The sequence below is a fragment of the Hemibagrus wyckioides genome, linkage group LG06, assembly GCF_019097595.1.
Source record: "Hemibagrus wyckioides isolate EC202008001 linkage group LG06, SWU_Hwy_1.0, whole genome shotgun sequence".
NCBI classification, from domain to species: Eukaryota; Metazoa; Chordata; class Actinopteri; order Siluriformes; family Bagridae; genus Hemibagrus; species Hemibagrus wyckioides.
Genome location: NC_080715.1, coordinates 46,001,642 through 46,010,194, shown reverse-complemented (window position 1 = coordinate 46,010,194; position 8,553 = coordinate 46,001,642).

The following is an 8,553-nucleotide window of genomic DNA, read 5'->3' as shown; positions in this document are numbered from 1 at the left end:
GAGAACAAGTGCTGAGAACAGACACAGTGCAGGACCGCTGATGTGAACCAGTCCTGTGGTTGTACCTCATGCATTACATCAGACTCTCTTAGTGTTCAGTTTATTAGTACAGAAGGTCTTTTAGGAACCAGTTCAGACCTCTGAAATGTAGAATTAGATAGAAATCTTTTGAACAAGGTAGAACCTTGAATTTTTATTTTATTCAATTTTATTAACTATTACAGTCTGCAGGATTTTTTTTATTTTGAAAAACAACCTCTATCAATCAGGAGTAATTATCTGTAGACCAGCTGTAGTAGCAGCGTTATGACACGAGATGTCGCTAAGCCATAGCAATGTAATCATACACCGATCATAACATTATGATCAAATGCCTAATATTGTGTTGGTCCCCCTTTTGTTGCCAAAACAGCCCTGACCTGTCGAGGCATGGACTCCACTAGATCCCTGAAGGTGTGCTGTGGTATCTGGCACCAAGATGTTAGCAGCAGATCCTTTAAGTCCTGTAAGTTGTGAGGTGAGGCCTCCATGGATTGGACTTGTTTGTCCACAACATCCCACAGATGCTGGATTGGACTGAGATCTGGGGAATTTGGAGACCAAGTCAACACCTCAAACTCATTGTTGTACTCATCAAACCATTCCTGATCCATTTTTGCTTTGTGGCATGGTGCATTATCCTGCTGAAAGAGGCCACAGTCATCAGGGAATACTGTTTCCATGAAAGGATGTAGATGGCCTACAACAATGCTTAGGTAGGTGGTACGTGTCAAAGTAACATCCACATGGATAGCAGGACACAAGGTTTCCCAGCAGAACATTGCACAAAGCATGACACTGCCTCCGTCAGCTTGCCTTCTTCCCATAGTGCATCCTGGTGCCATGTGTTCCCCTTGTAAATGAAGCACACGCACACGGCCATCCACGTGAAGTAAAAGAAAACATGATTCATCAGACCAGGCCACCTTCTTCCATTGCTCCGTGGTCCAATTCTGATGCTCATGTGCCCATTGTTGGTGCTTTCAGTGGTGCACAGGGGTCAGCATGGGCACCCTGACTGGTCTGTAGATATGCACCCCATACGCAACAAACTGTGATGCTCTGTGTATTCTGACACCTTTCTATCAGAACCAGCATTAACTTCTTCAGCAATTTGAGAAACAGTAGCTCATCTTTTGGATCGGACCACATGGGCCAGCCTTCACTCTCCACGTGCATCAGTGAGCCTTGGCCACCCATGACCCTGTCACCGGGTCACCACTATTCATTTCTTGGACCACTTTTGATAGATACTGTCCACTGCAGACCGGGAACACCCCACAAGAGCTATAGTTTTGGAGATGCTCTGATCCAGTGGTCTAGCCATCACAATTTGACCCTTCCTCAAACTCGCTCAAATCCTTACTCTTGTCCATTTTTCCTGCTTCTAACATCAACTTTGTGGACAAAATGTTCACCTGCTGCCTAATATATCCCACCCACTAACAGGTGCCATGATGAGGAGATCATCAGTGTTATTCACTTCACCTCTCAGTGTTCATAATGTTATGCCTGATCGGTGTAGATTAAATGAATAATTAAATAAAATCACATTTTATAAAAAACATTTTAAATTCTGAATTTGTTAATGTAATGTTAATAATTAAAATTATACTCCTATGATGAATCTTACTTTTTATAATCACATGTGATCAGCCTCTAAGTGCTCCTCAGCTCACACGTGGTAAATGTGTCTTTATCACTTCCTGTAAGTCTCAGGAAACACACTTGCTGGTGAATATACTGATGAACATCAGAGCTAAATATATATCTGATCCTTCAAAATCCTTGAGTTCTTTTAAGTCTACAAAATGTGCAAGATGCTGATTTGAAGGAAAAGGGTAGACACAACAAGCATTGATTTGATTTGATTTTATTCTTTTTGCTCATTTTACATTTTGCATAACCATTAACACTTTATTTTTAAAGCATTCTTACTTTACAGTGTATTTATGATGGAAAGAGTGATGAAATATGTTTTCAAAAATGAGAAATGACAAAGTGGTTTTTGTGGTTTTTGTGGTTTCCTGTGTGTGTGTGTGTGTGTGTGTGTGTGTGTTTCACACTGAGGGACTGGTGTGTGTGTGTGTGTGTGTGTGTGTGTGCTGAAACGTACACATCCTGCCTTGTGTTATAATGTCCTTATTTAGACCTGTTCAGCTTTGATCATGTGGATTTTTTCTTCCTGATTAACTTCAGTGTAAAATGTACTGATGAAGAGAGGTGGGATAATGAATAAGGAGGATTCTACAGTCAGATTATTTTACATCCCTATAATACTTACAGTGTATGTTTTTACACATTTACTGAATTACATCTCTCACAATCTCTGTCTTATTGAATGTATCTATAATAACTCATATAAAGCATAGTAGAAAAGTTATTTCCTGTAACTTGTACATCACTTCTTCACTCTGGTCTTAGCTGTAAATAGATGTGTGTGAATTTCACACCTTTTTCTGCTGTCTCTCTGTCACTGCTGTCTCTCTCTCACTGCTGTCTCTCTCTGTCACTGCTGTCTCTCTCTGTCACTGCTGTCTCTCTGTCACTGCTGTCTCTCTCTGTCACTGCTGTCTCTCTCTCACTGCTGTCTCTCTCTCACTGCTGTCTCTCTGACCACCATGTACACATGACAATTACATCATTTTTACAGTTTTTATTTTTTATAATTAGTTACATGCTTTTATCAACACTGTGTTCACATTTTCAAAACTCACAACTGTGGTATATGTGGACTGAACTGTGTAACACTTTCATTGCTTTGACACAATTCAGTAAAATAAATTCGATTAATTTCTTTAGAAAATTTCTTTTTTTTTAAAAAAGTAAATAAACTGATGAAAATAATATTAGCTTATTTTATTTATTTATTTATTTATTTATTTATTTATTTATTTATTTATTTATTTATAATTTAGCCTCATAATGTGTTTTATTTTTCACTTCCTTACCATCAAAATTGTAAATGTGTGGATCTATGAGCAGTGTGGTGATGCAGTGTGTAGCGTCGTCTCCTCACAGCTCCAGGGTCCCTGCTTCAGTCCTGAGATCAGGTTCCCATCTGTGAGGAGTTTCTGTGTTTGTTCTTCTCATGTCCATGTGGATTCCCTCCAGATTCTCTGGTTTCCTCTGTCTTTAAAAGCAGTAGGTGGACTGTCTAGGATAAATTGCCCCTAAGTATGACTGAGTGTGTGATTGCATGAGAGAGAAAGGGTGTATTTCCAGTATTTCCAGGTTTATGTTGTTGTGAGAGAGCTTTTCCTCATGTTCTGGTAGAATGAATTGGTTATGAAGCATGTGTGAAGTGTGTTTTGATGGTTATAGTGGATTATGGATGTACCACACGCTGGTAAAGCCAACTGTATAAAGAGATTTGAAAAAGTGACCATAGTATTGATAAATGTGTGTAAGTGACTGTAAAAACACTGGAACACATGATCACAGGATAGTGTAACACACACAGTAGTTCAGATGATGATGTTCCACTACTGACCCTGTATGTTTAAGTAAACCTCTTAATGTGGACAATTCCTTTAACCCAATAAAATGAATTCTAAATAAAGAAATATTCTCGAATTATCACAAAATATTTTCCTCATAAACTAGGACTCAGTGCTCTCATTCCATAACCTGGGTTCGATTGCAGAGCAGGGAGCTAACCCAGCTACTAAAGAGTTAACTATCAGTGCCGGTCCCAACCCCAGATAAAATGGGAGGGTTGCATCAGGAAGGTGAAAAACCTGTACCACATCCAAAATATGCAGACCAAATGATCCGCTGTGGTAAACCCTGAACAGGGAGCAGCCGAATAAACAACAACATTTTTCTCATGAACTAAGAATTATTAAATAGTAGGAAATCAGATCAGAATGTTGAAATTAAATGTGCTGAAACAATTATTTTTTTTTCAATTATTTGTTTATTGATTTTAACATCTTTATTTACACAAACACAATAAAATAGTAAAAGCAACAGTATTTAAAAGTAAATAAATAAAAGAGATGGGAATAAAAAATAAATAAATAAGATAAATAAATAAAATAAAAATAAATAAAATAAAATAAATAAATACATTAAAAAAAAAAAAAAAAAAAAAAAAAAAACGAACACGTGTGTTGGGCTGTAATTTTAAATATGGTCATATATTTTGTTAAGTACTTCTAAGGTGGCCAAAAGGTCGGAGGTCTATAAGAGGCATCCATATTCTTCTAAAAGCATCATCCCTGTTTCTAAAGTTGTAGGCATACTGTTCCAGTCGTAATGTCTCATTCAGAAGTTGTTGAAACAGTTCAAATGTTGGAGGCCTTGGTTGATTCCAGTTGAGCAAGATGCATTTTTTTGATAAATATGATATTATGCCAAGCCTCCTTACAGATATAGAATCAAGTGTCCTGTCCAATTCCGTACCAAAAAGATGTTGGTGCATTGTCCAGTGGAATTTGCAACACCCTGGCTGTGAAATCCTGTACAGCTTTCCAAAAATATTTTAATTTTCTACATTCCCAAAAGATGTGCATAACTGAACCTATATAGGTTTTACACCGATGGCATCTGAGCGATACATTAGGATACATTTTACTCAATCGGAGTGGGGTAAGGTACATCCTGTGCATAAATTTATAGTTCTGTTCAGCTATTTTGTTACAAGAGAAAGAAGTGAAAATATTCTGACATATAGTCCCCCATTGTTCCTCACTGAAGTTACACCCTAGATCTCTTTGCCACACATTTTTAAGTGAAATCAAGGAAGAATTATGATAATCTAACAATACAGAGTATATCTCAGAAATCCTTCCTTTCAATATGTGGGAATTCATCAAAATCTCCTCTATCCTGGAACACCTCAGAGATATTTGTCCCGCCTTTTCAAGAGTGGTTATCAAATGACGTATTTGAAGGTATTTATAAAACTCCTGTCTTGGAATCTGAAACTCCATCCTTAGATCCGAAAAGGACTTAAGGGAACAGCTGGTAAACAAATCTTGAAATCGACATATACCATATTCTTTCCACTTTATGAACAGAGCCTTTCCGAGTGAGGATGGTAGATCTGGATTAGGGGACAGAGGAGCTAACATAGAGATTTTAGCAGAAGAACCAAACCTTTTTACATCTTGCCAGGCCCGAATAATGTTGTAGACAACATATGTTCTTGTCACCGAATGTAATGCATTTATGTTGTTAATAAAAGGTAAAGATGTCAGAGGCATAGGAGAGCAGAGTTCGTCTTCAACATCTGTCCAGTGAGCAGTCCTGCAAGTTTGCATCCAACCAATCATGCCTTTTGTCTGAGCAGCCCAATAATACAACTGAAGGTCAGGAAGACCCAGTCCTCCCCTTTCTTTAGTTTTAGTTAGTGTTTTAAAAGATATTCTAGGTGCTGAGTTCTTCCAGATAAAGGAGCTTATCAATTTGTTTACGGATTTAAAAAAATCTTTATTCAAGTAGCAGGGCAACGACTGAAATAAAAAATTAAGTCTTGGTAGAATATTCATTTTTATTACATTAATTCTTGAAATGAGATAGGGAGCAGATGCCAATATTCCAAATCTTCCTTAATCTTTTTAAGAAGTGGGGGATAGTTCAAGCAAAATAGTTCTTTAAGTTTGGAAGGTACATTCACCTAGATACTTAAATCCAGTCTGAGCCCAGGAAAAGGGGGAGATGCTCTTTAATTTACTAGAGATTGACATATTTAATAAGAAGGCATTGGACTTGGACAAATTTATTCTGTAGCCTGATATACTCCCAAATTCGTCGATAAGGTCTAACACCACTGGTATTGAACTTTCTGGATTAGACAAATACAAAATTATATCATCAGCATACAGTGAAATTCTGTTTTCCATTTTTCCATTGCCAATTCCTGAGATCTTATTGCTGATTCGTATGGCCTCCGCAAGTGGTTCGATGGCTAGATTAAACAAAAATGGGGACAGGGGACATCCCTGCCGACAACCCCGATGTAGGCCGAATTTATCAGACAGAGTCCCATTTACACATATTTGTGCTTGTGGGTTACTACACATAGACTTTATCCACCCAATACATTTATCACCAATATTGAATTTCCTTAGGACTGAAAACAGATACCACTCGATGGCCACTCGACTCTGTCAAACGCTTTTTCCGCATCCAAAGATAGTACAATCAGCAGCATCTTTATCTTTCTTATGTATTAACGATATTACAGCTGTCCTCATTGTTTCAGGAAGAGTCCCATTTTGGACGAAATCTGTAAGCATAGGCATAAACAAGGGCTCAATTTGAGGCCAAAAGGCCTTGTAAAATTCTACGGGATATCCATCTAAGCCGGGCGCTTTTCCAGAGGGGAGTGCCGAGATTGCTTGGAGCACCTCCTCTGATGTAAATGGAGAGTTCAACCGTTCCTTATCCTCCTCCGAAATTGAAGGCAGAGACATCTTCTCTAAAAAAGAATGAATATCTACTTTGGAGGGATTTTCTGATGAGTAGAGCTGTGTATAATAGTTAAGAACAGAGGATTTTATTGATTGCAAATCATATTTTAATTGACCTGCCGCATTACATATACATTTTATTGTACGTTCTGCTTGTTCTTTTTTAAGGTGAAAGGCCAGAAGCCTACTTGGCTTGTTGCCATACTCATGATAGCGTTGCCAAGTAAAAAATCAATGTTTTTTGGTGTGCTCAATTTGAAGTAAATTAAAATTATTTCTAACAGTATTAAGTTTCTTCATATTTATCTCTGTAGGTGATTGTTTATGGAGTTGTTCTAAATAAGTAAGCTCCTTCTTCAATTGCGCAGTTCGCTCATTATTAGATTTTTTCCTCGCGGTTGTATATGAGATCAACTGTCCTCTAATCACTGCTTTAGCTGCGTCCCATATCACTGCAGGAGTGACAGGAGAGGCTGCATTGTCCTGCCAATACTGTTCCAGCCATTGTCTGATATTATTACAGGCCTCCGTATTCATAAGAAGTGATGAATTAAGTTTCCAATACCTAGTTGTGTGCATCCGTTGATGCGAGGATAGCTGAAGAGAGACAGGTGCATGGTCTGACATAAGGATGGAACCTATACTACAAGAAACAACAGAGGGTAGGAAAGCCTGGGGTAAGAGGAAAAAGTCTAGCCGAGAGTATGTCTTATGTCTTGCCGAGTAAAAGGTATAATCTTTCACTAGAGGGTTAAACTCTCTCCATACATCGACAAGACCTGCGTTGCTAGAGGCCACCTTTAAAGCTTTTGCTGCATTGGCAGAGAGTGAAGATTTATCTAGGCTACTGTCCATACTACAGTTGAAGTCTCCTGCAATTATTCCAAGTTCTGTATTATACTGGCTAAATAGGGTAATCATTTTTGTCATAAATTTAGGACAGTCTGCATTTGGGGCGTAGATGTTAAGCAGTGTGAATTCCAGACCATAAAGCGTTCCACATATTAATACATACCTATCCTCTTGGTCGCTATATTGCTCTTTAAAAATAAAAGGAAGATTCTTATGTTTTTTATAAGTATTGCTGTCCCCCTCTTATTACTTGTAAAACTTGAAAAATAAACCTGGCCCACCCAATCCCTTTTCAGCTTTTTATGCTCCTCTCTGGACAGATGGGTCTCCTGCAGTAAAGCCACATCAACCTTCTCCCTTTTCAAAAAAGTAAGGATTCTTTTACGTTTGATTGGATGACCTATGCCTCTGACATTAAAGGACATCACATTAAGTATGTTAGCCATTCAAAGACATACATGTCCATATTGTACTGTATGACCAAAAAAACCAACAAAAAAAAAAAAAAAAAAAAAACACACACACAAAAAAAAGAAAAAAAAAAGAAAAAAAAAAGGGTGGTATACAGAACATGGTGAACATCCCCTACCTCCTCCCAAAAACTAAAGCCTAGTCCCCAAACGACAAGGCAACCTTATAACCGCAAATATACGATAGGCCACTAACTACAACGGCCGACAGTTGGGTCCCACAACAACGCGCAATATTTTACATATACATACAAATTTACATTTGAGTCAAAACTTCCCCCTTGATATAAAACAGTCAAGTCTGACCTGGTCAACCATGGTTTAACTCGTGCTGATACTGCAATAGAGCTCCTCGGCATCACGTGGTGAGGAGAACAGCTTTATCTTCCCGTCGTGAAGCATCCCCAGCTTACATGGATGGTGATGAAACCCGCAGAACATTCCCTTGCCGATGAACAATTTCCTGACATTGTTAAATTCGCGTCTCTGTCGGATCTTTTCTGCTGAAAGACCTTGAGCAAAGTAAATTTTGGATCCGCTGTAGATTATATCCCGGCTTCTCGCGGAGCGCAGAACGAACTCCCTATCTTGAAACTTGAGAAAGCGGATAATCACAGATCTGTTTTGATTAGGAGTTGCCGGCGCTAATGTGCGGTGGGCTCTTTCCAAAGGAAAGGATTTCTCGGGTTCGAGGCCCAGCCATTGAGGAAGCATGTCATGCAAAAAGTCCAATAAAGTGCGTTTACCTTCTGCTCCTTCTTTGAGGCCAAATA